This window comes from Dioscorea cayenensis, chromosome 20 (genome assembly GCF_009730915.1).
Source record: "Dioscorea cayenensis subsp. rotundata cultivar TDr96_F1 chromosome 20, TDr96_F1_v2_PseudoChromosome.rev07_lg8_w22 25.fasta, whole genome shotgun sequence".
Classification (NCBI taxonomy): domain Eukaryota; kingdom Viridiplantae; phylum Streptophyta; class Magnoliopsida; order Dioscoreales; family Dioscoreaceae; genus Dioscorea; species Dioscorea cayenensis.
This window is the reverse complement of record NC_052490.1, coordinates 1211239-1222709: the sequence shown is the minus strand read 5'-3', so window position 1 is coordinate 1222709 and position 11471 is coordinate 1211239.

Here is an 11471-nt window from a genome sequence, read left to right as displayed (position 1 = left end):
AACAAACAACTAAAATAAACATGAGGAACACTCCCTCAAATGGTGAAGGCCGAATTACTCTTGAATCCCCTAAGAAAACCTTCCGAAGACGCCACTTGCATGGGTGGCTTCCCGTTGTCTTCAACCTCCAAGAAATGTAGCCCTATAAGTAGATCCTCCTAATTCTTGCTCTCCCAGCCAAGAAATGCTCAAATTTCCTCCCTTTTTGCCCTCCTCAAGCTCGGGTTCAAGGTGGAGTGGAAGTGCTTCCCTAACCCTAGTCGTCTCTTGCCCAAAGAAGATGATGATCCCCGAAACGAAACTCCCCAAAAAGAAGCCTTCAAAGCCTTTTAAACCCTCAGGTCCCGATAGGTAAATGGGTCAATATACCGGCCGTAAGCTGACCCCTCGGGATTTCCAGTTTTCTGCTGAGAAGCCCATGATGAGCTACAGTAACTACTATAGTGAAACTACTACAATGACACTGTTACAGTGTTGTGCTACAGTAATTCCGCCCGGAAATGCCGATTTGATACTCAAATCAACCCTAATCGCATCCCCCGAGTTCCCTAGGTTTCTATTAGGCCTGAAATGCAAAAATAACACAATTTAGACCAAAAGGGCATCGGTTCAACAAATAAATGTAACGAATAATACCAAACAAATACATGCAAAATACGCACTTTTAGACATTTATCAACTTGGTAGCATGACCATCGTCCTTGTACTAGACACACCAAGTTTGGAAGGGATTCATATACGAATACGCCGTGACCATAGGGTATTTTGTACCCCTAAAACATTAGGGCTAGACCAAGTTGTGTTCCGGCACTAATTAGAGATTTCTCAATTGTTAATGAAATCATATGAGGATTTGATAGGAAGAAATTCCGTATCAATACTTATACCGAATTAGGGGTCAATTGCCGTGACCATCGGGTTGATCTAATTTAGGAAATCTCTAGGTCCAAACCTTCAATTGCATGACATTCTTAGCATCCTTTACAGTTCAGTAGCCCCTAGGGACTCCGTATCAATGACCATTTCATTCCCCTGATTTTATACCCTTGCCTTGTTTCAGACTCCACTTGTTGTTCTTTTATTTTAATTAATAGATTAGAGAACCCCTTCAAATCTTTCGGCTAGACAATTTGCGAAGAGGAAGTAACGGTAGATCCTTGGGCCCAGGGAATACGACCCTCTCGCGCTCGCATGAGAGGTATTACTTGATGACTCCGTGCGCTTACGGATCGTGCACTTGTACTCCACCAAAATACTTCCTAATCCACACTTTTCATCGAGGCCACATGAATGGGGACACATTCATGTTGTATATTGCATTGCTTCTTCAACAAAATCATATTTGACGACAATCTTGCTAGCTATACCTTGCATAAGTCCAAACACATGAGTGTGACTGCCTTTGTGCCCCTAGACCTTGCATGTTCAATTGAGCACAACGAAGGTTGGAACACACTCATGTGTCTTTGAGCACAACTTATGCCTTCATGTTTGTTCCTTCCAAGATTTGAGCAACAACAAGTATTCACGATCTACTTTGGCTTCTTTCTTCCATACTTGTCTCCACAATCCTACAAGCACAAAATTAACACATATACACATGTATGAGCGATAAAATCTGAGAAAAGTAATGCTCATTATAAGAAAAAAATTAATTCGTATTACTAATACACAAACACTTATCAAACTCTCCCACACTTAATATTTTTCTTGTCCTCAAACAAAAATAAAACATAGAGGCATAGAAGAAGGAAATATTGAAAGTGCTTGGCCTTAGGTTCACCAAAAGTATGCAAAAGAAGCATTCTACAAGTAAGGGAAATTTCAACACCAAATACAAAAAATCAATGCTCTATCTAACACATATACACATGTATGAGCGATAAAATCTGAGAAAAGTAATGCTCATTATAAAAAAAAAATTAATTCGTATTACTAATACACAAGCACTTATCAAACTCTCCCACACTTAATATTTTTCTTGTCCTCAAACAAAAATAAAACATAGAGGCATAGAAGAAGGAAATATTGAAAGTGCTTGGCCTTAGGTTCACCAAAAGTATGAAAAAGAAGCATTCTACAAGTAAGGGAAATTTGAACACCAAATACAAAAAATCAATGCTCTATCTAAAATCTCAAATAATAAAGGACAACCAATCCGAAATCATGTAAGTGTTTGGAAACTCACTCAAGTCAACCCAATGTATACTCCTCAAAGTTCTAAGTATAAGGGACTTATTTATTTACAGAACAAAACAAAACAAAGAGATGGTAGTAGCTTTACACATCCTCTAAGGTAGCCCTTTCCGAAGTGGCCGCTAAGGTGGCTTTCACACTTTCGAGGTGGTAGCTCTTTCTACCCGGGTAGTAGCTTTCACTTATCCCATGAGATAGCTCTTTCTATCATCAGGGCATAATGACAAGGTCCCCTTGCTTATATCCCGCAAGTGCACGGGCTTGTCGAAGTAATAATCTCGGGTGAGCGGGGTCAAATCCACAAGGAGTAGGGAGTGAAAATACTTAATTTGATTCTTAGCTATGTGGAATATCAATAGTGATAAGTGTGAAATTGATTCAATTCTCAACAATAAAAACAACAAGTGAAAGAGCAAAAGTAAGAAGAGGGTAAGGCAATCGATAAAGAATGGGGTACTCGGATAATGCTTCACCTAGGATGATCGCTTCAAGTGCAAGAACTCTCTATTATGCTTCCTAATCAATGCAATGGTGAGTCATGAAAATCCTTACATACATAGTCCCAAATCGAAGGTCAACTATGCCTAACTCTATACACGTCCCGGAGGAGAAATCAAACAATCTCAACACCTCGCACTCGCATAGAGTTGCAATGAGCTCTAGGGATTCCAAGTGATAAATCTCTTCCTAAATATAGACCCACCCCTTTGGTCCAGATGGAAGGTGCCTAGCCACAATTAAGCCCTAGATACTAAGATCCTCTCAACGCTTCATTCCATTGCACGCGCAACTAGGCCCCAGCGGAGGTTCATCCCTTAGACCATTACTCCATTATGGCCGCAAAGAACTCGAGGAACGGAGATAGAATCTATCACGTCGGAGGGGAAAGGGGACGCTCCTGTACCTCTCGACTCACCCTCTCAACCCTCTCCAACCTAGCTTTGTCTTACGCTAGTGGTGTGTCACTCACTCACAAGGTTACCAACAAGAACTCTCAACCCTAGTGTCACTCTAGGGGAAATGTTCATACAATCAAGCATTCAAGGTTGGAACTCACAATAAACATCAATTTATTGAAAGCATAATAAATAAGTTCAATGAAACGAATACATCATAGGGTTCACAATCATCCAAGTACGCACTAGGGGTTTAGCTCTCCATGGAGCTTAGTACAATCAAAAGAAATCGAATGTAAAAAGCAATAAATCCATAAAGAAACCCCTCGATGGTCGTGTCGATGGTCTTGTGCGAGTCCTCTACTGTCAGTCGTCAAAGATTCCTTCAGTCCGGGTATAGGATACGCCTCGATCGAACCTCCCCTACCAACCTTCTTGCAAATGGAATCACAATGTCAGAGCCGTAGAACTTCTCCAAAACCTTGGCCAATACCCCTCGAAACCCTAGCCGAAGTCCTCTCACAAGTTGGGGAAAAAGATGGAGAAAAAGAATACCAAAAATCGGGGCTGAATCGGCTTTAAATAGGGTCGAATCGAGCACCTCCACGGGCATGGATGATACACGCGCCCGTGCGGAATTTCCACGCGGGCGTGGATAATTTCCACACGCCCGTGTGGATTCTCTGTTCTCGATTTTTGGCCGGGTCGTGAGCAGATGTTGCTACGATGGTTGCTACGGGTCTATGCTCTGTAGTCTTCGACTCGATTAACTTCCCAATTCCAGTTTTCATCGAGGGTAACGCATAAGCGGGCACACATTCACGTCGTGAATCACTTGCTTCTTCAATGATGTACATGTTGGCGGGGCTCTTGTTCTTATATGCATAAGTCGGAATGCTCGGCGTGATCGCCTTTTGTGCCCCTCCATATAGATGTGCTCACTCGAATGCGAGGAGGTTGGCACACACTCTAGCATCTCACACGACCTATGTCTTCGCGTTTGAACCTTAACAAGATCTCCTCCAAAATAGGTGCATTATGATCCACATTGGCCCATTTCCTTCATACTCGGCCTCACAACCCTACCGCATAAAAGTAACATAAAAACACACATATTAATGTAGAAAACTGAGGAAAGTAATGCTCAACATAAGGAATGAACGCTTCGCGTTCATATCGCACAAGCACTTATCACATAACTAGTATCCGACTTATGAGAGCAGCTTCATACTTCATAGACGGTAGCTCTTTCCACCCCAAATACGTAACCAATACAAATAGAATTTTTTTTACCAAAAATTAACAAAAGAAACAAAACTACCTAGTCCCTTAAACAATGAACTCGAGTTTCCAAAAAGGTTTACAGAGCGAGTAGTGCGACAAGTGTCAATCGGACAAAAATTCCTAAAATTTCAAGTAAAAGCTAGAGCATGAGAATATTAAATGTTAAAAAGTCTCCTAAACTTAAGAATACAACCATTGCAACTAAGGTGAACTGCCATTTTAGCTATGTGAGCATTTTTAATCAAAACTTATGTAAAGAACATGTGTAGTGTGAACTACCCCCCACACTTAAGATGAACATTGCCCTCAATGTACGCATGCAAGCACAATAAAAAGTATAATGATGAAAAACATACATGGAAGTGGGCAATTGAAATAATACTCCCCTGAACTCCTAATGGTACATTTGATGGAGCTATATTCAATGAGCATTGAGTTTCAATGGGTTGTGGAGCACACACGTCCATGTGAAAATCATATTGACCTTGTCTATGATTAGTCCTCAATTTCCATATTCACAATACCTTCTGCATGTCTACACAAGGGGGTTTAGTGTGGCTCAACAAAAGCAAAATAACCTCAAGTATATAAAGATAAAACAATGAAATACAACTCCAAACAACAAAAATAAAAGATAAACTCAGAAGGAGGATCCTTTCTGAGAAGTACAATTCCAAACTAACATGTGAAAATGAAACATGAAAAATAAGAGCAAATAAAGTAAAGATACATCAAGCCTCAGTGTTAGGCTCGGTCGCCTCTGTTGCTGCTATTGGTACTGGATTAACTAGTGCTGGTAAGGGTGATGGTGGTGTTGGTGATGCCTGAGGGGTTAGTGAAGCTCTGTGTCGCATGATGAATGGTGAAATCGCATCTCGTTCTAATAACTACTGTAAAAAGTCAAGACGGGACATCACCTCTGTATGGTCTGCGGCCTATGTTGCGTGAACCTCAGCAATCTCAGTTATTAGCACCCACATTGCAGTCTCGAGCCTCTCAAAATGATCATAGGCTCTAGAGCGAGATAGAATGTGCACTGGAGATGGCTCTTCTGGAGTGGGTGGTGCCTCATTCTCCATCTACGCCGGTTGCAACTCCTGCGCAAGGTGATCATCCTTGGTAGCATTACATTCTCCCTCAGCTATCTCTGGTCGGGGCATGTTCAGCACATACACCTCGTCTCTATATCTACGCACTATCCCCATCAATCTTATCGTCTCTATGCCTAGGGGAGCAGTTACGATTGTCTTCTCGACCCCATGAATAGCGTCCAATAAACCCATCCCGGTGATGAGTCTAGTAATGTGTGGGCCAGAGAAGAGGACACTAATCCTGGCATATTATCCCTGGTGCCGTAAATACTCTGTCAAGATGTGTCCCAAGTGGAGTGTCACGCTCTGAACTATAGCCATTCACCGACCTGCTTAGAATGGCATGAATATAGCAATATGTAGATCAAGAAAGACATATGGCCTTGGACACCCCTACCGATCATCGTCCCTTGTCCGCACAATGTTTCAGTATGCTCATGCAAGGCCAAACTCATCGGGCGTATTCTATAGGAAGCTGCTCATAATCCTCTTTGCCGGTGAATGCTTCGTCATAGAGCCCAAGTCAAATAAAGAAATGAGTCACTGATAAATGCTTGTGTGATAAGAATGCTTAGTGTTCTTTCGTTATGATGAGCTTTACTTTTATCAGGTTTTAGTGCTAATACTTGTGCATTTGTGTTACTTTCATCCATATAGGGTTGTGAAGCCGAATGTTAATGAAAGAAGCCAATGTCGATCGTGAATGCACTATTTGGAGGACATCTTGAGAAGGATCAAGCACGAAGACATAAGTCGGGTTCAAGATGCGAGAATGTGTGCCAACCTCCATGTATTCAAGCTAGCACAATGGTTTGGAGGGGCACAAAGACAGTCACATTAGAGTATCCCGGCTTATGTATTGTTAGCAAGATTTTCACCAATGAGGCCGGTTATTGAAAAAGCAAAGCGATCTTTGAAGTAAATGTGTGCCTGTTAATGTTACTTCAATGAAAACACTGATTTGGGAGTGTTTCTGACTGGTAATGTAGAAGGTATTGTAGCAAATTACTGTAGCAGGTGGATACCTGATTCCAGTCCTGATTTCAACAAGCCCGTGTGGCAAATTCAACAAGCCCGTGTGGCAAATCCACAGGGGCGTGTGGATACCTGATTCCAGTCCTGATTTCAGGATTCTTTTCTCTATTCTTTCCCAACTTTGAGAGAGGGTTGCAGCTAGGGTTGTGAGAGATATTGGCAGGGTTTTTGGAGAGCTTTTTTTGGCTTCGACATCGCGCTCCACTTGGAAGAAGGTTATTCGGAGAGCTTTCATTGCTATTGATCCGGCCAGATGTGTCCTAGGCCGGACAAGGGAACCTTTGGAGGAGATGAGGCTTCTCTACAAGACCATCGTCAGGACTATCGAGGGTGTTTTCTATAGATTACCTTTTTAAAATTTGATTTCATTGTTTATTATAACTAGCTCCATAGAGAGCTAAACCCGCTAGTGCGTACTTGGATTTGTGAACCTTAGGATGTATTTGTTTCATTAAACATTCTATTATGGTTTCATTAATTGATGTTTTATTTGAGTTCAATTTTGAATGCTTGATTGATTGAATCCTCCCTTAGAGTGATACTAGGGTTGAGAGTTCATATTGGTAACCTTTGTGAGTCAGTGACACACCATGAGGGTCAAACAAAGCTAGATTGGAGAGGGTCGAGAGGTAACGGAGCATCCCCTTTCCCCTCTGATGTGATTTATCCTACCTCTATTTTCTTGAGTTCTTTGCGGTCATAATAGAGTGAATGGGCTAAGGGATGACTTTCTGCTGGGGCTTAGTTGCAGAGGCAACGGAGGGAAGCGTTGAAGTGATTTTAGCACCTAGGGCTTAATTGTGACTAGGGACCTCTCACCTTGACCAAAGGGTTAGGTCTATATCTAGGAAGAGTGTTAATCACTTGGAATCCCTAGAACTCAATGCAATTCTATCTGAGTGCGAGGTGTTGATATTGTTCAATTTCTCCTCCGGGATATGGTATAGAGTTGGTCACAGTTGAGCTTAGATTTGGCATCGTGTATTGAAGGATTGCCATGACTCATTAATGCATTAGTTAGGAGGCATAATAGTTGGTTTTGCACTTGAAACGATTGTCCTAGGCGGAACTATATCCGAGTACCACATCTATATCAATTGCCTTATCTCTCATTTACTTGTGCTTTTCTTCTTGCTTCTTTTATGCTTGTTTACATTACATCATGTCAACACAACCATTATTCGTCGTCACTTGGTTAAGAAATAATTTTAAGTATTTTTACTCCCTACTCCCTATGGATACGATACCCACTCACTTGGCATTTTATTACTCGACAAACCTGTGCACTTGTGGGACTATAGCAATTACTGTTCACAGCATGCAGAAAATCAAGATTACCGAGAATCCACACGCCTGTGTGGAATTTCCACAGGGGCGTGGGGAACATCCATAGGGCCGTGTGGATGCCCGATTCTAGCCTATTCATAGCCATGATTCAGCCCGATTTGAGGATCCTTTTTTCCCATCTTTTCTCCATCTTTTGAGAGGCTTGCCTCTAGGGTTTAGAGAGGTATTGGCAAGGCTTTTGGAGTGGTTCTATGGCTTCGACATCGTGTTTCTCTTGGAAGATAGCTATTGGGCGAGCTTTTGGAGAGGACGAGGCTACTCCACAAGACTATCGACATGACTACCGAGGGGGTTTTCCTATGGATTACTTGTTTTTACTTTCAATTTTACTATTAGTTGTATCTTGCGTCATGGAGAGCTAAACCCCTAGTGGGTACTTGGATTTGTGAACCCTAGGGTGTATTTATTTCATTAACCTTTTATTATGCTTTCCTTAATTGATGTTTTAATTGAGTTCCAATCTTGAATGCTTGTTGAATGATTTCTCCATTAGAGTAACACTAGAGTTAGGAGTCCATCTTGGTAGACTTTGTGGATGAGTGGCACACCATGAGGGCTAGAAAAACCTAGACTGGAGAGGGTCGAGAGGGTGAGTCGAGAGATAGCTGAGCGCCCCCTTTCTCTTTCGATGTGATTTATCCTGCCAACATTTCCTAGAGTTCTTTGTGGTTACAATAGAGTGAACTGCTAAAGGATGAACTCCGTTGGGGCTTAGTTGCGCGAGCGATAAAGTGAAGTGTTAAAGTAAACTTTAGTATCTGTGGTTTAATTGTGATAGGGCCTTTCACCTGGACCAAAGGGTTAGGTTTGTATATAGGAACAGGCTTTATAACTTGAAATCCCTAGAGTGTCTTGTAACTTGCACAGTGTGAGATGTTAAGATTGATTTTGAACTTGAAGCGATAATCTTAGGCGGAGCAATATCCGAGTACCCCACTTCTTATCGATTGCCTTTCTTCTCACTTATTTGTGCCTCTCTTTCTTATTTCTTTTATTTTCTCTGCATTACATCTTATTAACACAATCATTATTTCATCTTCGCTTGGTTAAGTAGCAATCTTGGTCTTTTATTCCCTACCCGCTGTGGATAAGATACCCACTCACCTGAGATTTATTACTTCGATAAACCCATGCATTTGCGGGTCACATGCAAGGGGTGTGTTAACTTCCAAGGCTTTTATTGACCTAGACGGTGGGGAGTTGGCATTAAGAGTTGGTGATGACAAGTTAACATACCGCCTCACCGAAGCCATGTGACATTCTCTTGACTTTGATGACACTTTGTATTTTCTTAACATATTGATGAGTTAATTGCTGAATACGTGCAGGAAACGATGTGTCTGGGCCCATTTGAAGGATTGCTAGATCAATTAGTGGAAAATGAAGAAGTCTTATCACTCGATTTAGATGACAAGTTGCAACCTATTACAGGGATCATGAAGAGGATGGTTGAAAAGATAAAAAGAGAAAGAAGATGTCACATGAAGCGCCCTAATGCTAATGGGGATGCATATTCATGGAGTAAGGGTGATGAACCCTTGTGTGGTAACAAACTCGTTAACTCCCCCTCTACCTTGAAACAATTATGTTCATCATGCTTTCAAGTTGTATATAAGAGGGAAGCATTCATTCATGAACCACCTTAAGTTATGAATAGGTACGTTAAACTTAATGACGTTAAAAGAGAGCTTCTTGGGAGGCAACCCATGTATTTACTGCTGACAAGGTCCCCTTGCGTATATCCCGCAAGTACACGGGTTTGTCGAAGTAATAATCCCAGCTGAGCGGGTATCGAATCCACAGGGAGTAGGGAATAAAAATACTTAATTCGATTCTTACCTATGTAAAAGGTCAATGGTAATGAGTGTGACAATGATTCAATTCTCAACAGTAAAAGCAACAAGTAAGAGAGCAAAAGTAAAGAAGGGGGTAAGGCAATCGATAAAGATGGGGTACTCGGATAATGCTTCACCTAGGATAATTGTTTCAAGTGCAAGAACGCTCTATTATGCTTCATAATCAATGCAATGATGAGTCGTGGAAATCCTTAATTACATAGTCCCAAATCTAAGGTCAACTATGCCTAACTCTATACATGTCAAGGAGGAGAAATCAAACAATCTCAACACCTCGCACTCGCATAGAGTTGCAATGAGCTCTAGGGATTCCAAGTGATAAATCTCTTCCTTATTATAGACCTAACCCTTTGGCCCAAGTGGAAGGTCCCTAACCACAATTGAGCCTAGATACTAAGATCACCTCAACGCTTCACTCCGTTGCACGCGCAACTAAGCCACAGCGAAAGTTCATCCCTTAGACCATTCTCTCTATTATGACCGCAAAGAACTCGAGGAACGGAGGTAGAATCTATCACGTCGGAGGGGAAAGGGGACGCTCGTGTACCTCTCGACTCATCCTCTCAACCCTCTCCAACCTAGTTTTGTCTAACGCTCGTGGTGTGTCACTCACTCACAAGGTTACCAACAAGAACTCTCAACCCTAGTGTCATTCTAGGGGAAATGTTCATACAATCAAGCATTCAAGGTTGGAACTTACAATAAACATCAATTTATTGAACGCATAATAAAGAGGTTCAAAGAAACAAATACATCTTAGGGTTCACAATACTCGAGTACCCACTAGGGGTTTAGCTCTCCATGGAGCTAAGTACAATCAAAGAAATAGAATGTAAAAGCAATGAATCCATAAAGAAACCCCTTGATAGTCGTGGTCGATGGTCTTGTGGAAAGTCCTCTCACTGTCGTCCAAGGATTCCCTCGTCCCTGAGATAGGATACGCCCACTCAAGCTCCCCTCACCAACCTTCTTCCTAAGGAATGACGATGTTGGAGCCATAGAACCTCTCCAAAAACCTTAGCCAATACCCTCTCGAAAACCCTAGCCAAATCCCTTTCTCAAGTTGGGGAAATGATGGAGAAAAAGAATACTAAAAACTCGGGCTGATTCGGCTATTAAATAGAAATCGAATCGGGAAACCACACGTGGCGTGATGATTCAGCTACTGGGAATTTCCACATGGGCGTGGATAATTTTCACACGCCCTGTGGATCCTCTAAACTCCTGCTTTCTCGCCCATGAAACAAAGGCTGCCACATTACTTTCATCGCTGTTGCTACGATGCTTTTCACAAGATAGACCAATAGCTTCCCGAATCCATACTTTCATCGGAGTAATGCAAACAGGCACACGTTCACATCGTAGATTACTTGTATCTTCAATGATAGGCACGTTGGTGAAGCTCTTGTTCTATGTACATAAGTCGAATGCTCGAGTGTGGCTGCCTTTTGTGCCCTCCAACAGATGTGCCAACTCGAATACTGAGAAGGTTGGCACACTCTAGCATCTCACATCGACCTACTGTCTTGCGCTTGAACCTTAGCAAGATTTTCTCCAAAAATCGCTGCATTGTAATCCACATCGCTTCTTTTTCTTCATACTTGGCCTCACAACCCTACCGCATAGAAAAGTAACATAAAAACACACATATTAGTGTAAAACCCGAGAAAAGTAATGCTCAACATAAGGAAACGAACGCTCATATTCATATCGCATAAAGCTACTTACTCATCAACCGCTTTTCAGTTTTTAGTTTAGTTTTTCCG